We start from the raw sequence: 8,484 nt of genomic DNA on the forward strand, positions 1-8,484 counted from the left end.
TTTGTCTCCTATTGCCTCGTTTTGATTGATGATCACTTTTTGCTATGATGAACGAGCCAATGAACCAATGAGCGGTTTTATGTGTTGGAGGCGATCATAATTGTGGAATTGCGGACGGGTTGACATGCGAACAGTATCGCAAATGTGGGAACCATTTTGGCTAAATAATATCGGTTATCTTTGATCAGCCGAAAGTTATGGAAATATTCCATTTAGATTTGAATCGAAAAGAAGTCTTTCTAAATTAAATAAAGAGGTCAAGTTAACAACTATATCTTAACTTATCCTAGTCCAAACTAATCCCATTTTATAAATCTACTTTAATCTTTCTAAAATTGAAGCCAAGAACTTGTCTTTCGAAAGTTCCTTACAGTTTCCGCCACCTGCTGCATATTTCTTTCCCCACGCTTTACACCTTCCCCTACATCGGAGTACACATCGCTTTTGGCATTATTATAAAGCTTACATGGGTAACACTCGCATCATAAACACCAGGCTTATCAAATTTTTAACGCGAATCGATCAAAATTCATGCGTAAATCGCCTTTTGGCGTTTTGCGGACCAAAAGAGGAAGTGGACAGAGAGACACCCTAAAAAAAATAAGATAGAAAGAGTCAGAGCGTCATGTGAACTGTATATCTCTCTATCACTATCTCCTTCACACACTCACAACATACATTGTTACGCTCTAAATTTGCGTTACGTAACGGAATTTAAAGCGTTCCTTATCAGATTGGTTTTGATGTTTTATCAACGCTCGCTGCACCCAAAATATCTTTTATCGTTCATCTCACTCACACCTTCACTTCCTCAACAGTTGTTGGTGTCTTTTTTTTTTTGGTTGCGCTATTTAATATACGTAAATAATTTTTAATGAATATATGATAAATTTATTTTGTTGTTTTTTTCTACTTCTCATTTTTGGCGTGTGGTTCAAATGAGCGAATGAGTACGTGAAAAATTAGCGGAAAATTTCATCAGCATCATCAACACTTGTAAATTGTCTGTGGCTGTCATATTGGCCGTACATGTTTATTTAGTTGAGATCGGCTACCAGATCGGTGGCAATTAACGGTTGCATTTCTGATTGGCCACATACAATTTGCCACACAATTGGGGAACAGCCACAAACAAGACGGTTACTTAGTTAACTAGGGGATTTACTTAATACGGATTGAAATTTTGGTATTTATAAAATGTGAAAGCAGTTCTATAATAAAACGGAGGATTAATATTGAAAACTTGCTAATGAAAAGAGTTTTGAAGGACAATATATTTCTATCAATTGTTTCAAAATTATAAATAATTAAATAGTATGTTTTTAAAGTATTTTCTTTGTAAGATATGACAGAACAGCATATTTTAAAATATATCTAAACATAAAAAGAGTCTGCCTAAATTCCAAATTCTAATCAATTCTATTTATGTATAATGAAGCTAGCCAAATTTTGGAGTCGGAATACATTCCTGAGTCTTATTGTAAGTTATAAGTGAATTATCATTAACTTATTTATAACCCGTTTAGTTGGCTTATCATAATTTTGGCCTTGCAATGTCTTTATAACGTCGCTCGGCAGAGACCTTAACGATCGGTTTATGGAGACTCCCGAGGCGATCTGTGGTACCAGTGAGTCTGGGCCTGATAAAATTGCAACGATGACGTAGTTGCAAGCACCAAGTTGCAACCAAATAACATTATAATTCAATAAGAAGCCACGGCACAAAGAAAGAAGAATCAACTCTATAATGTTGCAGCTGTGCGCTGTACTCTTGGCCCATTCGACTGGCACCTGGCTAGAAAGCGGCAGCCAACTTGTCTGCGGCAACGATGTTTTTGTTGCGGCCAATTGTAGAAATGATCAAAGTGGCAACATGTAATTTCATCATTGATGGTGGCACAGCCGTCGGCGAACTGCTTTGAGCTGCGATCATACTCCGATCACTGATCGCGAGTTTAAGCGAGCGTTAAATCTGCCCGAAGAGAGAATCGGACAGAGGAAGCAAGAAGGGGCATTTTTTTGGGGGAAATGTGATTACGTTAGGTTCTTTTATTGCAACAATGCTCGATCGATGGCTCGATCAGTTGATGAAATTGCTTGATCAGGTTGCACAAATTGAATGTTATTTTGCAAAATGCGCACACGTAGCAAGCCGTGGAATATGCGATCACCATGAAGATTTACCTACAGTTGGAAGTTTGCAGTTGGAGAAGAATGGGACAGACTGTAGACTGGGACTGTAGACTGCTCTGTGGATTGGCATAGCGCGCGAAGATTCTTTGATCATTTTACGCTCATTTGGCGGCACACACACACACAAACGCACACAGTCGCTGACACTCGCTGATCTTTAGCATATTTTACGCTCAACTTGTGATCAAACCGTATCTTTGGTGTCGTACCTGCTCCATGCTGGAAACACAGCTTCGACTATGACTCATGGGCCGTTTGGCTGTACCATCCATCAGGGTAACTAGCCGCTATGATATATTTGCATATTGCTTGGGAAAGTCGCCACAGAGTCCACAGTTGCTGTTGCTGCTGTTGTTGTTGTTGTTGTTGTTGTTGCAGTACATTATTATTATTTTTTCTTTGGCTTATATTTTATTATTTTTATTATTATTGTTAGTGTTAGTGTTATTGTTATTCTTCGTTGGCCAGTTAAATTTGTGTGATTTTTCTTTTCTCTCGCCTCTCGCTCAGCTTTTGTGCCTTAGCTTTGATCTTTTGCCGCCAAATGCGCCAACTGACATTGTAATTGTAAGTATTATAACTGAGTACTCAGTGTACAGTACAGTGTACTCCGACTTTGGCGCAGCTTCGGTTAAATTTTTCATTGGATCTTTTTTTCTTTGATTGGAACACACGGCGCGACCGTCGTTTGTTATTATGTCAATTGTTTGTAATTTCTTTCATTTCAGTCTCAAAGCTGATCTTCCATTGGTTGCGCTTTGCAATGATCTTCAACTTATTATTAAAATATATTTCAAATCTAAAAACCCTATATGTTAGATGGATAGACAATTTCCATCGGCTTTTGGCAGACTAACTATCTCAAAATGCACAGGTTATACATTGAAAAACGATCCTAAATAAATCTTAATAACTCTGAAATAACTAAAACGTAAAAAACTTAACTTTTAAATATTAAAAATTATTTTTATTGTTATTTAATAACTATATATAATAACTATATATAATATGAATTAAATTGTAAAATATAAAAATTTAAAAGGTGAATTTTTTAGAAAATTAAAATCAGAATTGCAAATATTTTTATGGAAAGTAACATATAACGTACCAAATCATACAAAAGATTATACATAAATAAATAACAAACTTTGAACTAATATCTTAAAATATCCAAATCTAAATACGAGTAATAATATAATTTATATTATTTCCATTTATTAAGAGTATTTAAAATGGCTTCAATCAAGTGCATTCTCCCTCAACATAGAAATTTTGGCAACAAAAAACAACAAAAGATTTTGTTGAGAAAAATCAGTTGTTGTTAAGCGCAAAAATAATGCTGTGAACGATAGGAAAAACGAGTTTCCACGACCTACAGTGAAGTCTATACAAACAACCCAATCATTTAAATGAATTATTTGGCGCGCCATTGAAACCGATTCTCATGGTGGCACATAGGAGAGAGGAAGGCAGCAAGGGAAGCGAGTGAAGCGAGCTGGGAAAAGGACATAGGAAGAGGCAATTGCCAAACTGAAATCTGCAAAAGCATACGCATACGCAGAAAGAAGCAAAGGAACTGCACCACCACCACTGGCAGCAGCAGAACCACTACCACCACCACCACCATACCACCATTGTACAATGTACATCAGCGGGGCATGGCTGGGATATGGGCTGGGATATAGCAATGTCGATGTCGATGTCGACGCTGATAGGCGCGAAAATTGGCGTGAAGCGTGCAGAAATCGTGGCTGCAAAAAGGTCCACAAACTGAGACTGCGACTGCGACTGCGACTGCGATTGTGACTGCGACAGCGACAGCGACGGGGCTGCACTTCTGTTTCATTCAGTTTCATTTGGGTCTCTGCCATTATTTTTCAACATATCCAAAATGAAACATTTTTGACACTTTCCTCTTTATGTTATCGCTGCTCGTCGCTCTGCAGCTGCTCATGCTGGAAGCTGGCATAGCTCAGGGTAGTCCTGGGGTCTGCTTCTGATCCTGACTCTCTTCCTGGCCGTGGTCCGCCCGTGTGTCAGCATAGGGAATTGCAGCTTGCTTAACGCGAAGATGGATTATTTTTACGCTTATTTTGATCTGCTCGGTGGATGTTTGCTTTGGACACTTATAAACGCTTGGTGTGACCGAGGTTTCCAATATGAACTATGATTTCATATGGTTCCACGAGGGTTGCATTTTGTCAGCCATATTGAATTTGTGAGTTCTATGACTTTTAAGCTATGTCAAAAGGTGAAATGGAGGCAATTGCTGATTTGAGTAGACATATCTAATGAGATTTGCTTAGTGAAATTTGTTTATTGATCAATCAAATTATTGGTTATATGTAATAAAAAAATTAATAAATATTATTTTTATTCTAAAACGGAACAAAGCGATATTTGACGTATATTTAAATAATGGCATCCTTTATAAATGGTAAGTTTAGCTTCACTCTGAATCAGAATCGACATACAATATATTTGTTTTTCATACATAAATTAAAAATTAACTCTTATTAAATTTTACAATTTTAACTGAATTAACCGTCAGTTAATTTTTTATTATCACTTCTCTGAACATTTAAATTATTTTGTTTTATTTATTCTATATAACTTTGATGCTATTCGGAGCTCTGCACATAGTTCATTCATAATAGCTGAGCTACACGAAAGATCAAAAAAAGTTAATCCATAAATTGTCGCAAAATCAAAAATCAACCAAAATATTGTTTGAAAAAAACCTTAATCCTTTGAGCACCTAAAAACAATATGTATGTGTGATGTTTGCTGTGTGTGGTGTATGCGGAATTCTGTTGAAATCAATATCCGATTATATAGATCAACCAGACCAGAAAACGGCATGTTGTCAAACGTTGTGTTGGCTGAGCCGCAGGCCAAGCTTAAGTCAGGGTTTCGTTTTAGCCAAGCATCGGCGAATTGGCATTGAGTCTCAATTGTTGGCCTAGACGAGTGGAAGGTGGGCGTGGCTGCATATTGATTCGAATCAAACAGTACAGCAGATTACAATTTATTTATTTATTTGGGCAAGCGTGTGAGCAAAAGGACGCCCTCGTGAGTTGCGCGTGCAGAGGATTATCCTTGTGCACTTGTTTCAGTTGTTACACACACACATACACACACACAAACACAGACACACACACACCCACACACACTGGCACTCAGCAGGTATGACGTAGTCAGTTGTCGACTGTCGGCAGTCCAGGGTAGGCGACAAAAGTAACAAAATTTAAAAACGTTCAAGTTCAAGAGCGTCCCGGCAAAAGAAAGAGATGAAGGGCAGAGCCCTGAGATGAACTCATCAAGGTTCTGCAACCAAGTGAGAGCAGACACTGATCCGATTTCGAAATCGACATCGACAGCGGCTACAACTTCAACTTCGACCCACATGAGCCGATTCAATTTGGATTACACGGCGAAGCCGCTGTTAAGTCGAGTAAACGCCTACGTAGTCCAAAAGTCATGTCATGTTGTGCCAGAGAACCAGCAAAAGGACACTGACACAATTTCTTGCACCTTTTTGTTGCAGGCAGAAAAAGAAGCAGAAGCAACAGCAACCTGCTTCTAACCTGCTTCGGACTGATCCTCTGATCCTCGTACTCACAAAGCGCTGAGCACGCTACAGTTTTGGCAATATTTATTGGCTTTATTGGATTTACAGCTTACCCAAGACGCTTGACGCAATCTTAGATACGAATCTGGCTGACGAAATCCGACACATCCTTGTCGATCTTGGTATCCTGTCGCCCCCTTAGGTGCAACTAATTTCACTTGGTCATGGCACATTAGTTTCTCTCTCGTCCTATTTACAAGTTCATCTACCCAACGCACAGTATCAATCTATGTAATCAGCTTCAAATTACAATTTCCGGTTGGACTAAGTGTTAATCTAGACTTAGAAGACTGTGGCAAATCGATATGGATAGAGATATTGTTCGAAAAATATCAAAAATGAGACATAACTGACAGTTATATTACAATATCATCTTCCATACCCAGAAGTAATAGCTAAAACTAGTAGAAAGATCTATATACACTTCGGTCAATAGTAGAAGACTCTCTTAGTAAAATATCAGACTTACTTATTATGATATAAAACCTATTCTTCCAACAAGAAATATAACTAGACTTGTAACTAGAACTATTTTCATTAAATTTGCATTATGAATAGATAAGACAACTAGAAAACACTATGATCAGCTGAAGATAATTGCCTTTAAGCCACATTCAAGCAAATTTCAATGCACATAAACTTAAATAAATTTATAAAAAGTTAAACAGACACTCAGATCGCTGAAGAGAGCCATTTGCAAGATCAAGATCGCAACTTGATGTCGAAGTTTAGGTTGCAGTTGCAGTTGCAGTTGCGATGATCGTGGATCAGTGATCGAAGCAGCTGAAAGCTTTCGTATATTGCCGTTAGACTTTTGCTTTGTAGTTGAGCCGACAAATGAGCTCAATACTCGCCCATTTTTATATTCATATCGGCAGGCAATCGACATGATCAACGGCAAAAAAGATATATGGCCCTAGGTGATCATAGGAGAGCAACTGGCTTATGAATCACTTACAACAACGAGCCAGAGAGCCGAGAAATCACGAGAGTCTTTCGGTTACTTCAATCTGATGCAGCGCTTGCCCCCTCAAGGCGACCACAATCCATCCATGCAACATGAGGCGGTGAGTCGTCTAACTGTCTGTCTGTCTGTCCACAAGTATGTCGATGTCAGATTAGCAAAATTACGATCAAAATGGAAATCCGGCACCACAAATGCTCCAAATTCCACAGCACATCTTTAAATATATTTATCCCGACTGTACATCGATTTTCCACCCACGCAAAATAAAACAAATACAAATGTCCAGCCAAAAGGAAAAGCCAAAATTGAAAAATGCATCCAACTCGAAATGCCAATTGCAATACTGGCTTTGAGCACTCAGTTGGCCACAAAGAACAGTTTTTTTTTTTTTTTTTGGTAATGACTACATTCACATGGGAAAGCTGAATCTAAGCTGGTGGCGAGTGGTTGGGTGGTGCGTGGGTGGACTCGGAAATGTAGACGTCATCGGTCTTAACTTATGATAAATGTTTGTTGCTTTCTGGACTTTCCATTACTGCATTTGTATCTGTCTTAATGAAACGAAGCTTCCCACAACCAAATAGGATATAATACATATAGGAAACATTAATTCCGTCTGTGAGTTCGAAGCGTAGTCGAGCTTATATATACATATGTGTATGGATGTATGCCCGACGGGATATATGGGGGACTTGGGAGTTGTCAAAGAGCTGATTTTACGTTGACAGCTTTTAATTAGTAGCATGCACTTGCTTTGAGCACCACCAAGTTCATAAGTTCAACTACTTAAAGTTAATAAGTACAAGTAAAATTGTTGACATAATAAGTTCGTATATAAAAGAAAATAACAAGCTTGTATCTGTTGCTTGTATCTATGCTACACTTGTTAGACCTTGAACAAAGGTTTTAAGAAGTCTGTACTGTCTGTTACTGTACTTTTTTTGTTACATGTACTTTTAATCAATGTATTCAGTTCATTTATATGGGTATCTACAAGTGTTAAATGTATTACATAATTTAAAAACTATCAGTTTAATAAGCATTAGATAATTATTTTGAACCAAGGCAGCAAGCCTCAAAAATTTTTTTAATGGTTCGGTTCAATTTGAACTTTACAAAACAAGTCTACATTTAATTTAATTCTTCACTAACTTGAATTTCTATGACTCGAATTTTCTCTAACTCGAACCAAATTGAGTGGCAATAGCGTTTACCAAGCAAATTACAAACAATTCAGCTTCCGTAACTCAAACTTCCACAAGTCGAATTTCTCCATAACTCGAAAAAAAATATTGACATGTGCTTCGATAAGTCGAGTTTTTCGGGGAAATAAAATATAAAAAAAACAATTTTCAGACCGTAATTTCCGATTTTTTAAGTTCTGTTTAGCTTGAAGAATAAAAGAAAACTTAATAGTTAATGTACAGAGTAAAAGCAATTTGAAGTGTATGAACACAAACAATTTAACAGCTTGCAATTTGAGTATATGTCACCAGTATCTGATTTTTTATTTTTGAAGTAAGCTTGTAAGTCCTAAAATAAATTAAAAATATCACAATTTAACAAGAATGAATTGTAGTTTCTTTTAATAAACTTTAAAAAAATCCATAGCTCGAAGTCTCCATAAGTCGAACTTTGTCTTTGGATAATGGTGATTCGAGCTAGGGAAGTTTGACTGTATTAAATTATAGCA

This window comes from Drosophila innubila (assembly GCF_004354385.1).
Source record: "Drosophila innubila isolate TH190305 chromosome 2R unlocalized genomic scaffold, UK_Dinn_1.0 1_C_2R, whole genome shotgun sequence".
Lineage (NCBI taxonomy): Eukaryota > Metazoa > Arthropoda > Insecta > Diptera > Drosophilidae > Drosophila > Drosophila innubila.